This window comes from Lithobates pipiens, unplaced genomic scaffold, assembly GCF_037356315.1.
Source record: "Lithobates pipiens isolate NorthernLeopardFrog02 unplaced genomic scaffold, aLitPip1_a1.2 Scaffold_28, whole genome shotgun sequence".
NCBI classification, from domain to species: Eukaryota; Metazoa; Chordata; class Amphibia; order Anura; family Ranidae; genus Lithobates; species Lithobates pipiens.
This window is the reverse complement of record NW_027507789.1, coordinates 198,937,835-198,958,663: the sequence shown is the minus strand read 5'-3', so window position 1 is coordinate 198,958,663 and position 20,829 is coordinate 198,937,835. Positions and strand designations below refer to the sequence as shown.

The window sequence follows — 20,829 nt, the reverse complement described above, 5'->3', positions numbered from 1 at the left end:
TTTTCTTAAGTCGATCAGCATGAAGATCTCGAGCTGGTACCCAAGATCGATCCTCTGGGCCGAACCCTTTCCAATGAACGAGATATTATAAGGAATTGTGCACTCGTCTGGAATCAAGAATAAATGCCACTTCATATTCTTGACTGTCCAACACATCCACAGGCTCTGGTTCATTTACTAAGAGGCTGGAATGAACAGGTTTCAACAATGAAACATGAAAGGCATTTGGAATGCGCATGGATAAGGGAAGTTTTAATCTGTAGGACACAGGATTAACAATCTCCGAAATTTAATAAGGCCCGATGAATTTTGGGCCAAGCTTTTTAGATGGAACATGCAGGGACAGATTCCGAGATGATAACCACACTTTGTCACCAACTTTATATCCTGGTTTCTTTGAGTGCTTCTTGTCAGCAGTTTTCTTAAAAGCCTGCACAGAGCGAGAAATAGCACAATTTACATTGGACCAGATTTTGGAGAAATGTTCAATCGTGGTGTTGGCATCTGGAACATCAGAGGGCGGAAGATCAAAGGAGCACACACGAGGATGCAACCCGTAAACACAAAAAAAAGGAGAGGTCCCTGTAGATGTGCTGGCACAATTATTAAAGGCAAACTCTGCCCATGGAAGGATGTTGACCCACTCCACCTCATCTTTGGCCATCAGACAACGTACCATCTTCTCTAGAGTCTGATTAGTCCTTTATGTTTGGCCATTTGTCTCAGGATGATATGCTGAAGAATATGATAATTTAATCCCCAGCTGAGAGCAAAGGGCCTTCCAAAACTGGGCTATAAACTGAGAGCCGTGGTCAGAGACAATGTTAACTGGTGCCCCATGGAGCCTGAAAATATGCTTAATGAATAAAGATGCCAGTTCTTTAGCAGATGGAAGCTTCGGAAGCGGAACAAAGTGGGCCATCTTACTGAACCACCACCCAGATCGTGAAACATCCCTGGGACAGAGACAAGTCTGTGATAAAGTCCATAGATAAATGGGTCAAGGGACAGGTAGGTATTGGTAGAGGATGTAGGAGACCGGGGGGCTTAGAGGTACTGCTCTTGCTTCTGGCGCAAACTTCACAGGCCTGGACGAAGGCTAACACATCCTGCCTAAGCGATGGCCACCAGAGGTTGCGAGAGACAATCTCAAAAGTTTGTCTAAACCCTTGATGTGCTGCAGGTTTTGATGCATGTACTTGTTGCAATACCTGCAAACGAAGAGCCAGGGGCACAAAGAGCATACCAGAGGGAGTGGAGGGAGGGGCTTCAGCCTGTGCTGGTAACAAGGCCTCAGAGATGTCAGTCTGGGTAAAAGCCAAAATCCTATCCTCAGAGATAATGGGTTGTGGAGGAAGCGGAGGAGAAGACTGATAAAAAGCTGCGAGACAAGGGATCAGCCTTAATGTTTTTTGGACCTGGTAAATAAGAAATTGTGAAGTCAAATCTGGAGAAGAACAATAACCACCAGTCTTTTAGCAGAACGGATATATTCAAGGTTTTTGTGGTCAGTCAGAACTATGAATGGATAGCGAGCTCCCTCCAGCTAATGTCTCCACTCCTCCAAAGCTAGCTTTATGGCTAAAAGTTCTCTGTTGCCTATATCATAATTGCGCTCTGCTGGGGAATATTTACGGGACAAGAAGGCACAGGGGTGGATGGCAGCATTTACAGGATCTTTGTGTGACAAAAGCGCCTCCACCCCTACTTCAGATGCATCTACCTCTACAATAAAAGGTAGCTCAGGAACAGGATGGCGTAGAATTGGTGCAGAGGTAAAGGCTTTCTTTAACTGAGTGAAGGCTGCCTGGGCTTCAGTAGTCCATTTAAATGTAGTAAGAGTCTTCCTGGTGAGAGAGGTGATGGGATGTGCAATGGTGGCAAAGTTCTTAATGAATTTTCGATAGAAATTTGCAAAGCCCAGGAAGCGTTGAACTGCCTTCAGGTCTGAAGGTGGTGCCCAGTCTAAAATGGCTTGAACCTTGGCTGGGTCCATGGTGAGGCCTGTGGCAGAAATTAGGTAACCCAGGAAAGGTACTTGTTTAACATGGAAAATACATTTTTCAGGCTTTACAAAAAGGGAGCGAGTTTTTAGTCGGGCTAATACCGAGCAGACATGCTTCTGATGTGTTTCAAGATTGGGAGAGTATATCAAAATATCGTCTAAATATACAAGCATGAAGTGACCCAACATGTCACGGAAAATGTCATTCCTGAAGTTCTGAAAAATGGCTGGTGCATTCCTGAGGCCAAAAGGCATGACAAGACATTCGTAATGACCATCCTTGGTGTTAAAGGCCGTCTTCCATTCATCGCCTGCACGGATTCGCACCAGATTATAGGCTCCCCTTAAGTCCAGTTTGGAGAAGATTTTGGCTCCCTGGATTTGAGAGAACAACTCTGTGATGAGAGGGAGAGGATACCGATTGGGAACAGTTATTTTATTTAGACCTCTGTAATCAACACAAAGTCTCAGTCCTCCATCCTTCTTCGGGACAAAGAAGCATCCTACTCCTGCGGGAGAAGTGGAGGGATGGATAAAACCCTTAGCTAGGTTTTCCTGGATGTATTCTTGCAAAGCAAGATTCTCTGGTTCAGACAGTGGAAAGACTCTCCCTCGAGGAGGTGTAGTGTCAGGCAAGAGGTCAATGGGACAATCATAACTGCGATGAGGAGGTAAAGTGTCAGCAATTCCTTTAGAAAACACATCCCGAAAGTCCTTATAACAAAGCGGAATCTGTTCCATTCCCACTTGACAAATATCAAGTTGAACAAGGTGCTGGATGCAGCTCTTTTTACACTGATTGGACCAAGCCCGAATATCTCCTGTTGGCCAGTCAATTACAGGATTGTGCTTCTGAAGCCAAGGAAGGCCTAGGATCAAAGGAGTGGATGGAGAGTCAATGACAAGACATGAAATCTTCTCCCAATGCAAAGCCCCTAATTGTAACTGGAAAGGGTTGGTGGATTGGAGCACTAGGTCTTGTGAGAGGCCGATTATCCACGGAGATCAGGCGGACTGGGCAATCTAGAGCATGAGTTTCCAGGGACAAAGAGGTGATCAGAGTTTTATCAATAAAATTCTCAGCTGCTCCAGAATCCACCAAGGCCAGCAGTTCATGAGCCCCTGTCCCAAAGTGAATGACAGCGGGTAAAAGTATACGATTGTCCCCCTGGGGAGATGAGAGTAGACCTAAGGTGACCTCCATGCAATCACCTAGGTCCTGGCGTTTCCCGGACGTGTAGGGCACGCACGGAGCATAGGACCCTTGAGGCCACAGTATAAGCAGAGTCCCATATTACGCCGGCGTTTGTGTTCCTGGGCAGATAACCGGGTGGAGCCTAACTGCATAGGCTCTTCCTCAGATTTGGCACTGGAGATGGAATAATCAGGTGGTAAGGAAGGTATATAGTTTGCCACAGCCATTGTTTGTTCTTGCCTCCTCTCTCGCTGGCGGCGGTCAATTCTAATGGCTAGACACATAGCCTCCTCCAGTGAGGCTGGGTAGGAGAAGTTGACCAGAGCGTCTTTAATAGCATCTGAAAGGCCAACTCTAAACTGACTGCGGAGAGCTGCATCATTCCAGCCAGATTCCGGGGGCCCATTTGCGAAACTCTGAGCAATACATTTCAGCTGTGGTAGTTCCTTGTTTTAAGTTACGCAGGATCGATTCTGCAGTAGCAGCACAATCTGGATCATCATATAGCAACCCAAGGGCTTCAAAGAAATATCAGCTGGATCAAACACAAGTGAACTCTAACACGAGCACTGACTGAATGCTGATACAGGCGATTTAAACGTGAGCTGGCCAATCACTGTTGTTTCCCAGACACAGGCTGTGTCAGGTGAGTTGTGCTGGGTCCTAAAGGGATTCTAGTACTGACAATACCTAGAGTTTTGACATCCATGGTGGATACATTTTAACATATTATAAAATAAGTTGCACTAAGAATAAACTATCACCCTTAAAATAACACAAAATTAGGATAGCAACTATTCCAATGATGACAGTTCAAACAAATGTCCATATGTGCAAGGATCAAATGGTTATAGGTACACAAAATTAATTAATAGATGAAGAAATGAATATAGATGAACAACAAAGTCCTCGGAGGTTGTGTATTCCAATGTCCATCACCGTTCACTGAAGATAGGTTAAAATGGAGAGAGGAAGATGGGACTCAATCTGAAAAAAGACGCTCTATGAGTGGGAACCCTTATCAGAACAGGTGGACCCCCTTAAGAGCAGAGTCAAACGCACAGGAAGATTGAGCCCTCTGCGGGGACAGAGATATCTTCAGATGCCTCCGAGCCCTCAGTGTCTTCAATGATGAACAATAATCGTTTCAGCAAGATGCGGAAAAAGCGCGGCAGATGGACACTCCAATCTATAAAGGGCCTGACGCCATGAGTGCGTAAAAAAACGAAGGGACCCAAATGAAGGGACTTCAATTGTGTAGTAACGTTATAAAAAGTAAGCCTTTAATGCTAAAAGAACGAACGGTGGTATTCAAAAGAATAACATATACAGAAATATAAAAAGCTAGCTAGTTAAAAAATGAACACCCGTGTTTCGGGGCCATGTGTGGCGTGGTGGCGTCAGCACAAAACACCACCCTACATGTTTCGTAATACCGGACGTCTTCCTGCGGCCCATGGTGGATAAATTTTAACATCCCTCAACGCTATACAACAAAATAATTTTTGAGTAACAATGATAAAAATAAATTAATTATAATGGCCAGAAAAGAAACAAAGACAGTAAATTGTGGTCATTCTCCCCTATACCAAAGTTCTTCAAACTTTGGCCCTCTAGTTGTTCAGGAACTACAATTATTATTATTCACGATTTATATAGCGCCAACAGTTTATGCAGCGCTTTTACAATGTAGGGACAGCACAATTACAATACAGTTCAATACAGAAGGGACAGGAGGGCCCTGCTCGTAGAGCTTACATTCTAAAGGGAGGGGGTGGTGGTACACCAGGTAATAGATTCGGGAAATGATTTGATGGGGGGGGGGGGGGGCTCAGGGACAGTTGTTAGATGGCTGTGGGATAGGCTTCCTTGAATAAGTGAGTTTTCAGGGATCTCCTAAATGTGGACAGGTTAGGGACTGATTGGATATACCGGGGCAGGGAGTTTCAGAGGATGGGAGAGGCCCTGGAGATGTCCTGAAGGTGAGCATGAGAGGAGTTAACAAGGGAGGTAGAGAGCAGGAGGTCCTGGGAGGAGTGGAGGGGACGATTTGGGTGATATCTGCAGATGAGGTTGGTGATTTAGCTGGGGGCGATGTTCTGGATGGCCTTGTATGTTGTGGTTATCATTTTGAATTTTACACGGTGGGGTAGGGGAAGCCAGTGAAGGGATTGGCAGAGAGGGGCAGCAGTCACTGATCGATTAGTGAGGTGTATTAGTCTAACAGCAGCATTCATAATAGACTAGAGGGGGGATAACCTGTGTAAGGGTAGGACATTAAGGAGAGAGTTGCAGTAGTCAAGGCGGGAAATAATCAAGGAGTGAATAAGGTGCTTTGTGGTGTCATTAATCGGGAAGGGTCAAATTCTGGAGATGTTGCGGAGGTTAAGACAGCAGGATTTAGCCAGTGATTGGATGTGGGGGCTGAAGGAGAGGTCAGAGTCAAGGATTCCCATCATGCCTAGTCATGTCTGTGAATGTCAGAGTTTTACTATGTCTCATGGGACATGTAGCTCCGCAACAGCCAGAGGGCCACAGTTTCAAGATCACTGCCCTATACTATTAATCAGTATCACTAAACTTACATTGGTGGTCAGCACAGAAGTGCCCCATTATATTGGTGGTCAGCACAGAAGTGTGGCCTTATATTGGTAGTCAATGTTATATTGGTGGTCAGCACAGAAGTGCCCCCTTATATTGGTGGTCAGCACAGAAGTGTGGCCTTATATTGGTAGTCAATGTTATATTGGTGGTCAGCACAGAAGTGCCCCCTTATATTGGTGGTCAATTTTATATTGATGGTCAGCACAGAAGTGCCCCCTTATATTGGTGGTCAATGTAATATTGGTGGTCAGCACAGAAGTCTCCCCTTATATTGGTGGTCAATGTTATATTGGTGGTCAGCACAGAAGTGCCCCCTTATATTGGTGGTCAATGCGAGGAAGACATAACACACCTCTGTTTTTTGCTGAAAGAACCCCTTGCATTGGAGGTGTTTATGCTGCTAACAGTATCATTTACAATCGCGGCTTTCAATAAAAAATATGAAACAAAACTGCAGAGCCTTCTTGTAAAATAAAAATGCATTGTAACAAGAAATATATACTTCAACCAGAGAAATTTTGAAAAACTATTGCAATACTTTCTTAGGTTCTATTTCTATAAAAATGTAACTTTCTGCCAGCCGTGCAAAAACAAAAAAAAAAAAAATCTCTTAGTCCTTGGGATTTGTCTGCCGCAGGCTGGTTTGATAAATTAACAGTAAACTTGTGCAAATTGCACAGGAACGTCGTCTCCATCAGTCTTGAGACTAGTTAAGTGACCCCAATATTCTGCAGTGAGCAAAAAGTTACATCTGTATTGTGAAAAAATAGAGGGGGACGGGGGGGGGGGGGGGTCGGCGGTGAGCTGGCAAGGTGCAGACTTGGCACAATTCCATGGGTGCGAAGTAGAATAATACCCACTTCAGGCTGCCTGCTCGGCTTCGTCCTCGTAATTGTATCCCAACATTTTCATCTATCTTTTGCCTTCTAGAAATCTGCTGATTGTATAGCTTTGCAGACACGCTAATGGGCAAAAGAAGGTAAAAAAAAAAAAAAATACAGTAAAAGTCTCTTATACAGGAGCAGTATTCATATACAGAACAAAGCAGTCCTATGACACCCGGGAAATAACAAATAAACAAGTTAAAAGCCCAGTGTATCTTCATTGCCTAGGTCGGGGCACTCCATCAACTCTTCCTTCTGCTGATGGTAAAAGTCAATAAAACCCTATTAACACTAAGATCTTGTGTTCCAGTTGACACTTTACAGATTGCTTTAGCTTGTGTTTTAAATGTGAACACAAAGAGTTCTGGGAGCAGACCTTGGCCTGGTGCTGGACACCAATGTTTAATTTTAAAGCAGGATAATCTGATTTTCCTCTCGATGTAGACTCCCAGTTAGATTTTTTTTTTTTTTGGGGGGAAAAAGAAGCACACAAAGTTTTGCTTTTGGCATCACAGGGATTCTTGTCTATTGTCTTGCAATATTAACCTATGCAGTTAAAAAGGCACATATTTGATGTGTGTTGTCGTCGTATGTATTTTAATGTGTTTTAGTGGCATAAGTTTCTTTGTTTCCTAGGATACCACTGGTGAAAATTTTTCAACTAGGACATTTTTATAGCTCTTCTATGCAAGAAGCACATAAAATGTGCATTACCATGGGTCTTTGTGATTTTTGTGCATGTTTTTGGTATATTTTCACATGCACTACCACAAGAAAAATCGCAGTACGCAATTTTGTATAGGTAATGAGAATACATTTCGCAGCAGTTTGAATACATTATAGGGACACCACATTGGCATATTTTAGTTATATTGTTGGTCTGAGTGAGCCCCTGGGCACGTGACTTGAATATTCCAACAAGCGTACATATTCGCCAGCATACCATGGATCGGCAATTTTCGTCCAAAAGGTTGTAATGGAAAGGATCACATCACAAAGGAAAGGATTGGCACTTTCCTTTGTGATGTGATCCTTTCCATTAAAACCTTTTGGAGGAAAATTGCCGATCCATGGTGTGCTGGTGAATATGTACGCTTGTTGGAGTATTCAAGACATGTGCCCAGTGCATGACTCTGAATACATTATAGGGACACCACACTGGCATAATTTAGTTATATTGTTGGTCTGAGTCATCCCCTGGGCACATGTCTTGAATACTCCAACAAGCGTACATATTAACCAGCACACCATGGATCGGCAATTTTTGCCCAAAAGGTTTTAATGGAAAATTGCCGATCCATGGTGTGCTGGCGAATATGTACGCTTGTTGGAGTATTCAAGACATGTGCCCAGTGCATGACTCTGAATACATTATAGGGACACCACACTGGCATAATTTAGTTATATTGTTGGTCTGAGTCATCCCCTGGGCACATGTCTTGAATACTCCAACAAGCGTACATATTAACCAGCACACCATGGATCGGCAATTTTTGCCCAAAAGGTTTTAATGGAAAATTGCCGATCCATGGTGTGCTGGCGAATATGTACGCTTGTTGGAGTATTCAAGACATGTGCCCAGGGGATGACTCAGACCAAAATAATAACTAAATTATGCCAGTGTGGTGTCTCTATAATGTATTCAGAGTCATCCCCTGGGCACATGTCTTGAATACTCCAACAAGCGTATATATTCGCCAGCAAACAATGGATCTGCAATTTTCGTCTAAAAGGTTTTAATGGAAAGGATCACATCACAAAGGAAAGGATTTGCACTTTCCTTTGTGATGTGATCCTTTCCATTAAAACCTTTTGGAGGAAAATTGCCGATCCATGGTGTGCTGGCAAATATGTACGCTTGTTTGATGTTTCCAGGACCCAACTGGTAATCGCTGCAGCACCCACCATTTTATGAGCCATAGATACCAGGAACGCGTGAGATAGGAATATCGATCTGACTTGAATACTCCAACAGCGAGATCTTTCTCTCGCAAATTCCCACCTCTGTTCTGCCCACTTGGTAGTGTTGAGTGTTTCCACCCACCTTTGCCTGCTTTAATACCTACAGCAGGGATATGCAATTAGCAGACCTCCAGCTGTTGCAAAACTACAAGTCCCTTCATGCCTCTGCCTCTGGATATCATGGTTGTGGCTCTCAGAGTCTTGCTATGCCTCATGGGACTTGTAGTTCTGCAACAGCGGGAGGTCCGCTAATTGCATATCCCTGACCTACAACATACCTCCCAACTTTTTGAAATGGGAATGAGGGACACCTGTCAGCAAAAGTATGCAGGCATAGGACACGCCCCTTGTCACGCTCCCTTAAAGGAGAATTGTACAAAAAAAACAAGATTGGTTAAACCCGCAAGCGCTTTTTGCTTTTTTTTACCACTACTATTCCTTTATATTGACTTTTGGAATTTACAAATGCAGCAATTTAGAAATCAGATGAAAGGTTTAGCACTGGGAAACACTTTTCGATAGATAAAAAGTGCATTTTATATACATCAGACCAAAACGAGGGACAAATGAGGAGGAATGAGGGACTGAGGGACATTGACCCAAATCAGGGACAGTCCCTCGAAAGAAGGGACAGTTGGGAGCTATGCCTACAGGTATAGGTTTGCAGATTGTATACTATATTGATGGCTCTGAAAAAAATGTATACCGTATGCTATTGTTATGTATCCACAAGAAGTACCCTTTGTTACTGTGTTTTTGATACAGATTGCTGACATTTATCTAATGGAGCTTCAATAAATCTCTGTTGCTACACAATTCTGGTTCCTGTGTGTATATAATTGACCAGATGTTTGTTTTCTCCCTTAGGAAAGGCACATAATAACTCAAAAATGTTGCAATTTTGGAAACAATTCAGTAACTGTTTACATTTCTACAATAAATCATTTGCAGCCTTGGACCTTTTCTCTATATTGTAGCTGTTAGGAAGGAACAGCCTTGTTGCTCGGCACTTGTTGCACATAACCAAAGTGTGGTTTGATACGTAGCTATATTGTTACAGTGCTGTGCCTTGTCATCCTATTAGAATAGTCTGGTGTTATTGAGGGTTCTCATCCATGATAAGGAGCACCAGGATGTCGGTTCTGCGTGGAGAAAACAAGATTTGCAGTTTCTGCAGACACACTGTATATTGTGCGAGGCGGCTGAGAGTGGCTGGTGGTCCGAGTTGGACTACTTTATAGCCAGGAGGCTGTGGTTTTGCTTTAAAGGAGTTGTAAAGGCAGAAAGTTTTTTATTTTTATTTTAATGCATTCTATGCATTAAGATAAAAAAAAAACTTTTGTGTGTAGCAGCCTCCACAGCACCCCCTAATTACTTACCTGAGCCACATCTTTAGCCAGCGATGTCCATGAATGTCCAGGACACTTCTCCTGATTGTCTGGGGCACAGCAGCAGTGCCATTGGCTCCTGCGGTTGTCAATCAAAGTCAGTCGGGGGGGGGGGCTCCATGTCTGAATGGACACACAAAGCTTTGACTCGGCTCTAGTGCCCCCATAGGAAGCTGCTGACCGTGGGGGCACTCGATAGGAAGGAGGGGCAAAGAGAGACCCAAGAAGAGGAGGATCCGGGTTTCTCTGTGCAAAACCAACTGGAAGTATACGTTTGTTTTGTTTTTTTGTTTTTTTAAATGAGAATTTACAATCACTTTAAATACTGCGTGATACCGAAACCTTTGTGTAGAAATCATGATGTAAGGCCCTTTTCACATGGGACAGATCCGTGATGATCTGCCCTGTGAACATCCGCTTGCTCAGCGGGGATCGCTCCTTTGATCCCGCTGAGCCGGGGGATGACAGGGCGGTCCCTGCCCATCCGATCTGCTCTGCTCTGCAGACAGATAGAAAAATAAGATTTTCCTGCGTCTGCAGAATCGGCCATAGTGGAGACGGATGATATCAGGTGTCAGCGGATGTTCATCCGTCGACACCCACTATCCCATAGGGATGCATGTATGTCCGTATTTCATCCGATACGGTCGCACATGTGAAAGGGGCCTAAGGAACTTTACTTTTGAATAAGAGTGGGCAAAGGCCCTAAAACCTACTCTACTGCCTATATATGCGAGGGGTCTTTGAAAAAAAAAAAAAGATATATATATATATACACACACACACACACACACACACACACACACACACACACACACACACACACAATTACCAAAAGTATTGGGACACCTGCCTTTACACACACGTGAACTTTAGTGCCATGCCAGTCTTAGTCTGTAGGGTTAAAAATTTAGTTGACAGTAAAAATATCCCTGCGCTATCGTAAATATAATCTACCTAAAACCAAATTAGGGTTGCAGCAGAACACCGACAGAGGTATAGACCCTACCACTGAAAAGTATAACGCAAAATCAAATAGATGGTGCTGCGCTCCCTTAAATCAATAAGTTAAATTAATTAATCTATAAAAACGTGAACAAATAAATAAATGTACATAAAGTATCAGTGAATAGACTCTGATTAACGTGACCAATCGTGATCGGTGATTAAAGTGACTAGTGCAAGCAAGAGTTACAATATAAAATAAATATATATATATGTGCAAAACCTAAAAAATCGCATCAACCAAAACAAGGTTGCATAAAAACACACGGTGATGGTGATGAATACAGATAAGTAAAATATCTCACAGAGTGTATGTACAATATCAAAAAGAAACTCAATAGTAGTGAATCACACAGTGCAATTCGAAATAAATAAGTCTCTTAAACTGCAAAATAAATTAAAGGTGACATAGGATCCATAAAGTGCTTCTCGTAGTAACAGGTGCAACAAAACGCCAAACGTGCACACTCTAGTGTCTCTTCAGTGTCCCGCACCTAACAGTTAGGGTGGCCCCTTACCTTACTGCTGTAAGGTAAACAGCATATGGAGACCAGGGTCTCAGATGGTAAAAGCGGTGTGCCCTTAATTCCAAATGGGAGGTCTTATCCCCACATCAAGATGTCACAATGGCAGGATCTCACAGAGAGGGAAACAGGAGGGCTCCAAATAGTGAAGTATGTATACACTCTTTATTATTAAAAATCAATCAAAGTGGAGAGGTACTCACAAACAATCAGTTAAACAAGCGCAAGATATACAGCTGAGTATTCCATTCGTTTCTCAGACGTGACTTCCGGTATCCACAAACGCTTCCTATTCCGACGCGTGTCGTCACTTCCCTGATGAAGTCATGTGACACATGACGACACGCGTCTGAATAGGAAGCGTTTGTGGATACCGGAAGTCACGTCTGAGAAACAACTGGAATACTCAGCTGTATATCTTGCGCTTGTTTAACTGATTGTTTGTGAGTACCTCTCCACTTTGATTGATTTTTAATAATAAAGAGTGTATACATACTTCACTATTTGGAGCTCTCCTGTTCCCCTCTCTGTGAGATCCTGCCATTGTGACATCTTGATGTGGGGATAAGACATCCCATTTGGAATTAAGGGCACACCGCTTTTACCATCTGAGACCCTGGTCTCCATATGCTGTTTACCTTACAGCAGTAAGGTAAGGGGCCACCCTAACTGTTAGGTGCGGGACACTGAAGAGACACTAGAGTGTGCACGTTTGGCGTTTTGTTGCACCTGTTACTACGAGAAGCACTTTATGGATCCTATGTCACCTTTAATTTATTTCGCAGTTTAAGAGACTTATTTATTTCGAATTGCACTGAGTGATTCACTACTATTGAGTTTCTTTTTGATATTGTACATACACTCTGTGAGATATTTTACTTATCTGTATTCATCACCATCACCGTGTGTTTTTATGCAACCTTGTTTTGGTTGATGCGATTTTTTAGGTTTTGCACATATATATATTTATTTTATATTGTAACTCTTGCTTGCACTAGTCACTTTAATCACCGATCACGATTGGTCACGTTAATCAGAGTCTATTCACTGATACTTTATGTACATTTATTTATTTGTTCACGTTTTTATAGATTAATTCATTTAACTTATTGATTTAAGGGAGCGCAGCACCATCTATTTGATTTTGCGTTAAAAATTTAGTTGGTCCACCCTTTGCAGCTATAATATCTTCAACTCGTCAGGGTGCCATTGTCTAGCCTGTAGAGGTCTAAGCGTCCCTCCATGGATATCCCTCCCCAGACCATCACTGACCCACCACCAAACCAGTCTTTCTGATCGATGTTACAGGCAGCATAACATTTTATATGGCTTCTCCAGATCCTTTTTACATCTGTAACATGTGCTCAGGGTGAACCTGCTCTCATCTGTGAAAAGCACCGGGTGCCAGTGGCGGACCTGCCAATTGTGGTGTTCAATGGCAAATGCCAATCAAGCTCCACCGTGCCGGGCAGTGAGCACAGCACCCACTAGAGGACATCGGGCCCTCAGGCCAACCTCATGAAGTCTGTTTCTGAGTGTTTGGGCAGAGACATTCACATCAGTGACCTGCTGGAGATCATTTTGTAGGGCTCTGGCAGTGCTCATCCTGTTCCACCTTCCAAAAGGAGCAGACACTAGACCTGCTGATGAGTTAAGGACCTTCTACATCCCTGTCCAGCTCTCCTAGAATAACTGCCTGTCTCCTGGAATCTCCTCCATGCTCTTGAGACACAGCAAAAATTCTGGCAATGGCACATATTGATGTGCTATCCTGGAGGAGTTGGACTGCCTGTGCAACCTCTATAGGGCCCAGGTATCCCCTCATGCTACCAGTAGTGAAATTGACCTTAGCCAAATGCAAAACTAGCAAGAAACAGTCAGAAAAGATGAGTAGGGGCAAACACAAAAAAAATGGCAGTGGCCTCCATCTGTAAAACCATTCCTGTTTTGGAGGTCATCTCATTGTTGCCCATCTAGTGCACCTGTTCTTAATTTCATTAACACCAAAGCAGCTGAAACTTAACTGACCAGATCAATATCTGAGGAGTTTAATTGACTTGATGCTATACTCTGATTAAAAAGTGTTCCTTAAATTTTTTGGAGAAGTGTATATGCCGATAGAAGGAAAGAGAAGAGTGAAAAAGAGGAGCACTTCAGCCTTCTGCTGTTACTTTCATTGTTCAGGCACATGCTGGGGGGGGGGGGGGATTCCACCTGTAATGCCCCGTGCACACAATTGGACATTGATTAGACATTCCAACAACATCAGATGGATGTTGGCTCAAATTTGTCTTGCATATACACGGTCACACAAAGTTGGTCGGAAATTGCAAACGTCAAGAACGCGGTGACGTACAACACGTACGACGAGACGAGAAAAATGCAATAGCCGGTGCGGCTCTTCTGCTTGATTCTGAGCATGCTTGGAACTTTGTGTGTCGGAATTTCTGACAACTGATTTTGTTGTCGGAAAATTTGAGATCCAGATCTCAAATATTGTGTGTCGGAAATTCCGATGGAAAATGTCCGATGGATCCTACACACAGTCGCAATTGCCAACAAAAAGCTCCCATTGAATATTTTCCACTGACATTGCCTGTCTGTCAGTGCATTCCTGCACCTGTCTGTGTTGTGAGTGTTTGCCATTTCCAAGATGGCTGCAGCAGTGCAAGTACACGCTGAGCATGAAAGACAGGAAGTGATGCGGCCCCTGTGGCCAGTTTCCTGGCTTGCCATTTTGGAAGATGGCAATCTGAGCATGCTCAGGCACTATTATCTCTAATGGCCAAGGGTGCCAATCTTAAATGGTTTTACAGGTAATTTTTGGCAACACATGGTGAAGTTCTCTACTCATGCATACTGGGTGCTTATGTGGTCATTGTTTGCAGGTACTGTATGTTTTCCCTTTTTTATGGCATTTACCTGCGCTTTTCCTAACTCCTTCTCAAGATAACCTCGCTTCCTCAGGAGAAGCACAGGAAAGTATCTGGAGATGAGATCAATCTAATGGAAGGAAAAAAACTAAACTAAATATATGGGTCCTGCTATGTACAACTTACAGTTAAAGTGGTTGTAAACCCTTACAACACACTTTGACCTACAGGTTAGCCTAGATTAAGGCTTACCTGTAGGTCCAAGAAATATATCCTAAACCTACGCGGTTTAGGAAATATTTGCCGAAAGACAGGCACCGCTGTCTACGGCGCATGCGCCGTAGACAGCGGCGCGCAGGCGCACTGAGCGCGCCACGCGGTGAACGCCAGGGGAGGGCTGACAGCCTTAGGCCTGGGGGGCAAGTCCAGTCACGTGGCCCACTTTAACCCCAAATAAGTTCACTATCTATGCCCACCTTGTATTACAAGGTTACCCATGGCTAGTGGCCAGCAGAGCCCTACAGGCCATGATAAGCTCCCAGCAGGACCTACAGGTGCATGGCCAGCTCCCAGCCTGTGGGTCCTGCTGGGCACTGGTCATAGCCAGCTCCCAGTAGGACCAACAGGCAGCGGTGGTGCGTCCATAAAGGCGCATGAGCGCTGCCCCCCTGTCACTCGCTCTCTCACATAGATAGATTGCATGAATCTATATATGGTTGCTGCTGCCGCCCCCTATTCATGTGCCTGGTCCTTTGTTGGGCGCCATGCATATGAATTACAGCGGTGGAGTTTCTTTGGAAATGCCTGATTAGAGCCATAGGCTCAAATAGGCTTCCTGATTAGAGCCATGGGCTCTAATAGGCTTCCAAAAGGGAAAACAGCGGGCACACTGCTGTGCGTTCGCCGATTACTTATTGGTGTGTTAGAGAACCGAAGACATTGCTTTCCTAACACTGACCTGGCTCACAGCCAATCAGGTTGCTCAGGTCATGTTACCTGTCACCTGATTGGCTGAAACAACAGGCGCCGCTATTGGACGCCTGATGGGAGGAGAGGACGGGAGGAAAAGAAGTGCAGGAGACGCATGAAGGACCCACTCGTTGTCACCTGCTGCCCCACAAGACAGGGCAAGTGCAGGGCAGAAGGCAAGCGGGTGGCACACTGTCACACTGGCAGCATTTGATTGGCACAGTGGCTGCGAATAATTTTTTTTTTTCACATTTTTTTCAGTTTGCCCCCCCCCCCCCCCAAAATATTTTAGCACCAGCCGCCACTGCCAACAGGCCATGATTAGTTCCAGCAGGACCCACAGGGAATGGCCAGCTCCCAGCAGGACATCATGTACTGTACCATTCCTGAGTCTTTTCTGCAGGTGATCCCTCTGTGTAACGCGGGGACAAGGTCATCCAGTGCCAAGGCAAAGATAGCAAACTGCGCCCCCCCCCCCCCAGGTGGAAGAGGGAATGGGGGTAATAGTGCCATAATGTTTGTGACATGCTGTGGGGTCACTGGAAGGAAAAAAAAAATGCTGCTGCATTTCTGTCAGTTTGAGAACGACTGATTGATAACTATGTCAGTGCCATCCAGTGCACTGTGATAAAATGTAGAATTACTGTATATTATTGCAGCTTACTGCACCGCACCTCTGGACGGTACTGCAGTGTAAATGGGGCACATAGAGAACAGCTGTATTCTATGTGCTCTAGCAGTGACTGGTATTTTTTTCAGTGTGGAAAAATGCCAGTCACTGCACTAGTGTGAAAAAGCCCAAATTCTGTAGTATAAGTTAATAGAGAGTGAGGGGCTGCATGTGTTAGACTGAGGCATGATTCTGACAGAACTATTGTATTAGATAAAAGTAAGCTGGGATGGAAAGGGTGTCAGCCCAAGTACATGTGTGGAATGCCCAGAGCTGAGAGGCTACAGTGATTTATATGAGGAGAGCAGAATTACAAAACAGGAGAGAAGATAAAATGAATGGGAAAAAGATAAGTGAATTGGTGCAAGGAGAGTGTGACTTACCTACAGCAAGATTGTACCGACCAGGAGAGATGAGTGCACAGAGGGAGGGGGAGGGGGATGAAGCATGAGTGAAATCAGCCTGGAATAAATGAAAGAATCTGAACAGAAACAAACGTGATGTGTCCTGAAAGGAGAGAGAGGTTATAGGAGAGCAGCCAGTAGGAGAGTTAACACAGCAGCAGGAGAATGATAGCTTGAAGTTGCTGGCTGACCGGCCCCCCTGTGAAGTGATGGGTCTCCCTGCCGGGAATAGAAGTTACCTGCTTCGCTGCTCAGTTCCCTCCAGTCTCTACCCACCAGACTACAACTCCCAGAATGCAGCGCAGCAGCAACACAGCCAATCAGCGGCCGACTTCCTCAAAAAAAAAAAAAAAAAAAAAAAAATATGTCAGCAAACAGCCTGTTTTGATTAAAAGTTAGACGGCCTGGGGGGAGATTTCCACCCTGCCCCCCGGCCCAGCCCGCCCCTGGTGAACGCCGATATGCCGCGAGTGGTGGATCCCGTGCGCATGTGCGGGAGTGACGTCATCGCGGCATGCTGGATGCTTATGTGGTCATTGTTTGCAGGTACTGTATGTTTTCCCTTTTTTATGGCATTCATCTGCGCTTTTCCTAACTCCTTCTCCAGATAACCTCGCTTCCTCAGGAGAAGCACAGGAAAGTATCTGGAGATGAGATCAATCAATTAGTACTAATGGAAGGAAAAAGAAAAAAAAACTAAATATATGGGTCCTGCTATGTACAACTTACAGTTAAAGTGGTTGTAAACCCTTACAACACACTTTGACCTACAGGTAAGCCTAGATTAAGGCTTACCTGTAGGTCCAAGAAATATCTCCTAAACCTACACAGTTTAGGAGATATTTGCCGAAAGACCGGCACCGATGTCTACGGCACGCGCCGTGGTCAGCGGGAATATGCCGCGAGTGGCGGCTCCCGTGCGCATGCGCGGGAGTGAAGTCATCGCGGCTTCGCCGAATGACAGCGGCGGAGCAGCGAGACCCACCGAGAAGATGGATGTGCCGGACTACAGGGGACAGCGGTGACTTCGCTGGCTCCTGTGTCAGGTAAGTGACACATAATGGGCTACTATGCGATGCATAGTAGTCCATTATGCTTTACCTTTGCAGGGAATGAAAGAGGAAGTAAACTCATCAGGGTTTACTTCCTCTTTAATGCCAGATATTTAGCCAGCTCACACCCAATTGGTGATCAAACTGGAAGATGGGTGTAGGATTCCTATGTAGCAATATGTACAATTCCATAAACAAAAACGTATCCACAAGTAATGCCAGAAGGTCCGTTGAAGGGGAGGGGAGATGGTACAAAATGTGAGAGAGAAAAAGAAAGAGAACAGTTGCCGTGTGACTCCGACTAAAGTTGCCCCTGAATAATCCTAGTGGCCAGTTTTTCAATTATTGTATAGAAACACAACATATCTGATAACCTTTTTTTATCTCCAGGTTGGACATTTTCATAACATTTTAAGTCCACGCACCCCAAATTTCCCAGAATACACCACCATAACCAATTCACAAAGAAAAAGAACAGATTTTTGCTTAGCTGTGTAGCAAAGCAATAGCAGGCACGCTCCGCAAGTTCCAGTAATGAGCAAGCAGAACAGGAAGTGACTGACACATACATAAAACTCTTCCTTCAGCCGGCTGCACAGTGGGTAATGGGAAAATGGATGAGAGGTTTGATTGTAAAGAAAAAATACAAAAGGAGCAAAACTCTGGGGGAAAGTGTTTTGTTTCCTTTTCTTTGATAAATGTAAATAAAAATCAGCTTCGGTTAAGGCTCACCAGGATTTTAAACCTCGTTTTAATGGAATTGAACATAAAAAGGCAATCAAATTTAAATATTCATTCAAATGGTAATAGTTACGATAAAGTGGAATTAAATGTCATAGACAATTTAATTAAGAAATTCAGAGGTGGAATGTTTATTATTTTGGTCTTTCCCACAATAAAAAAAAAATTGCCATTATAATGCACAAAATTCAATAATAGCTGATCCTAAAAAGTAGTCCAAAGGCAATTAAAATGACCAGAAGAATCTTTTGATTGAAAACTTTCTGAGATGGAAGGTACAAATCATATAATTTGTTAGCCTAAAGTATATCATGCCATGACAAGCCAGAATGTTTTGTAGACAGACATATGCTGTTATGATGGACAGAATGGGATTGATTTACTAAAACTGGAGGGTGCAAAATCTGGTGCGGCTCTGCATAGAAACCAACCAGCTTCCAGATCTTTTTGGCAAAGCTTACTTAACCACTTAAGCCCCGGACCATTTTCCAGCTAAAGGACCAAGCCCCTTTTTTGCGATTCGGCACTGCGTCGCTTTAACTGACATTTGCGCGGTCGTGCGATGTGGCTCCAAAACAAAATTGGCGTCCTTTTTTTTCCCACAAATAGAGCTTTCTTTTGGTGGTATTTGATCACCCCTGCGGTTATTTTTTGCGCTATAAACAAAAAAAGAGTGACAATTTTGAAAAAAAAATGCATTTTTGCATTTTCCTATAATAATTATCCCCCAAAAATATATAAAAAAAACTTTTTTTTTCCTCAGTTTAGGCTGATACGTTTTCTTCTACATATTTTTGATTAAAAAAAATTGCAATAAGCGTTTATTGATTGGTTTGCGCAAAAGTTATAGCGTCTACAAAATAGGGGATAGTTTTATGGCATTTTTAGTAATCATTTTTTTTTTACTAGTAATGGCGGCGATCAGCGATTTTTATTGTGACTGCGACATTATGGCGGACATGTCGGACAATTTTGACACATTTTTGGGGCCATTGGCATTAATACAGCAATCACTGCAATTAAAAATGCACTGATTACTGTTAAAATGTCACTGGCAGTGAATGGGTTAACCACTAGGGGGCAGTATAGGGGTCAAGTGTGTGTGTTTTTTTTAACTGTAGGGGGCGTGGCTTGGCGTCTGACGTCACTGATCGTCTTTCCATATAACAGGGAACAGGTGATCAGTGACAGCCTCAGTAGGAAGCAAGAGGAGAGGTTTGTTTCCACTTACCTCTTCTCGTTCTTCAGATCCGAGACCCGATCACGTGGCCACGGTCACGGAGCTCAGGACCGGGTCGCGAGTGCGCCGCCGGCGGCACGCTCGTGACCCACGGCTGGGCACTTAAAGAGCAACTTACCTGTACGTGCTTGTGCCCAGCCGTGCCATTCTGCCAACGTACATCGGCATGAGGCGCTCCTTAAACGGTTAAACAAGAGAAGCTGATTGGCTACCATGCACACAGTACATAGTACAGGTACATAGTGTCAGAAACCATGAAATCAGACCAAGACAGAAGTACGGTTAAATCAAACTTGTTTAATAATAAAAGTAAAAAGAACAAACATAGTGAAAACATAGCCGACGTTCATTAACCAGAATGGATAGTCAGCCAAGCCAGAAGTCAGGGATCAATGTAGTAGAACAGCAAGCAGGATCTGGAGCCAGAAGGGATGTCAGCAAAGCAAGTCTTTAAAAAGGAACGCAGGAGATCGTCTCTGTGATGTTGACCAAGGCGAAGGCAGAGCTCCTCTGGACTGGACGGTTTAAGTAGGCAAGACTGACGGGCAGGATATCATCAACAGCTGAATAAGTGTGGAGAGAGATGGGAGCTGGCAATTAGCTGACAGCTGAGCGGCCAGCTCAGAGAAGGAAGGGCTGAGCCCAGCCCTGACCCATAGCTAGTCAGAGGAATGTTTATTATTACATTTTGTATTATGTATTGTGTTATTTACACTTTTACCAATTTTGTTATTCATCTGAACACCACCTTTTGGGTGATCGGAGCCAGGTAAGCTTGCAGCTCCACTCCCCCCCCCCCCCCCCCCTGTGATCGTTCCAGGGACTCCGTCCAACCGCTTACGGGGGTCAGGAAGGAATTTTTGCCCCACTGGTGCGTTTGGCTGCTACTGTCAGGGGGTTTTTCGCCTTCCTCTGGAACAATCAGGAACAACCATAGGTTAGCATACCCCTACCTCCGGCCTCCTTTCCATTTTTTACGCTATCCTAGGACGACTAGTTGAAGGCTGGCCGCAGGACAGCCTGTATTTGTAGGAGGAGCCTGAGAGGGCTATTTAAGCCTCCTCCTCTGTCAGGGCCAGTGTCGTTAGGGTTTCTGAGTGGGCGGCAGCAGAAGAGCTTGTCTGGGGATTGGGCTTGGCGGTTTCTGGGTTGGAGCGACGCCCCCCCCCCCCCCGGGTTTCACCGCGGTCACCTGGGTGGAGGTCGCTCTGCCATCTGCGGGTGTATTTGCAGCCCATGTTCCTGCAGCATGGTTGGTGGTGGTGGGGGGGCGACAGTCCAGCCATCCGTCACCACCCTCTGCTCCCTCTGAA

General features: G+C 44.4%; 1 long non-coding RNA gene across 1 annotated transcript in view; it reads right to left on the bottom strand.

Moving 5' to 3' along the window:
* Positions 1-16,823, bottom strand: part of LOC143934934 (uncharacterized) — a 294,377-nt gene extending 277,554 nt beyond the window's left edge. The window contains exon 1 of the long non-coding RNA XR_013263438.1: positions 16,463-16,823. This is a non-coding gene — a long non-coding RNA (uncharacterized LOC143934934). The remainder of the gene's footprint in view (positions 1-16,462) is intronic.
* Positions 16,824-20,829: the final 4,006 nt, after the last annotated feature.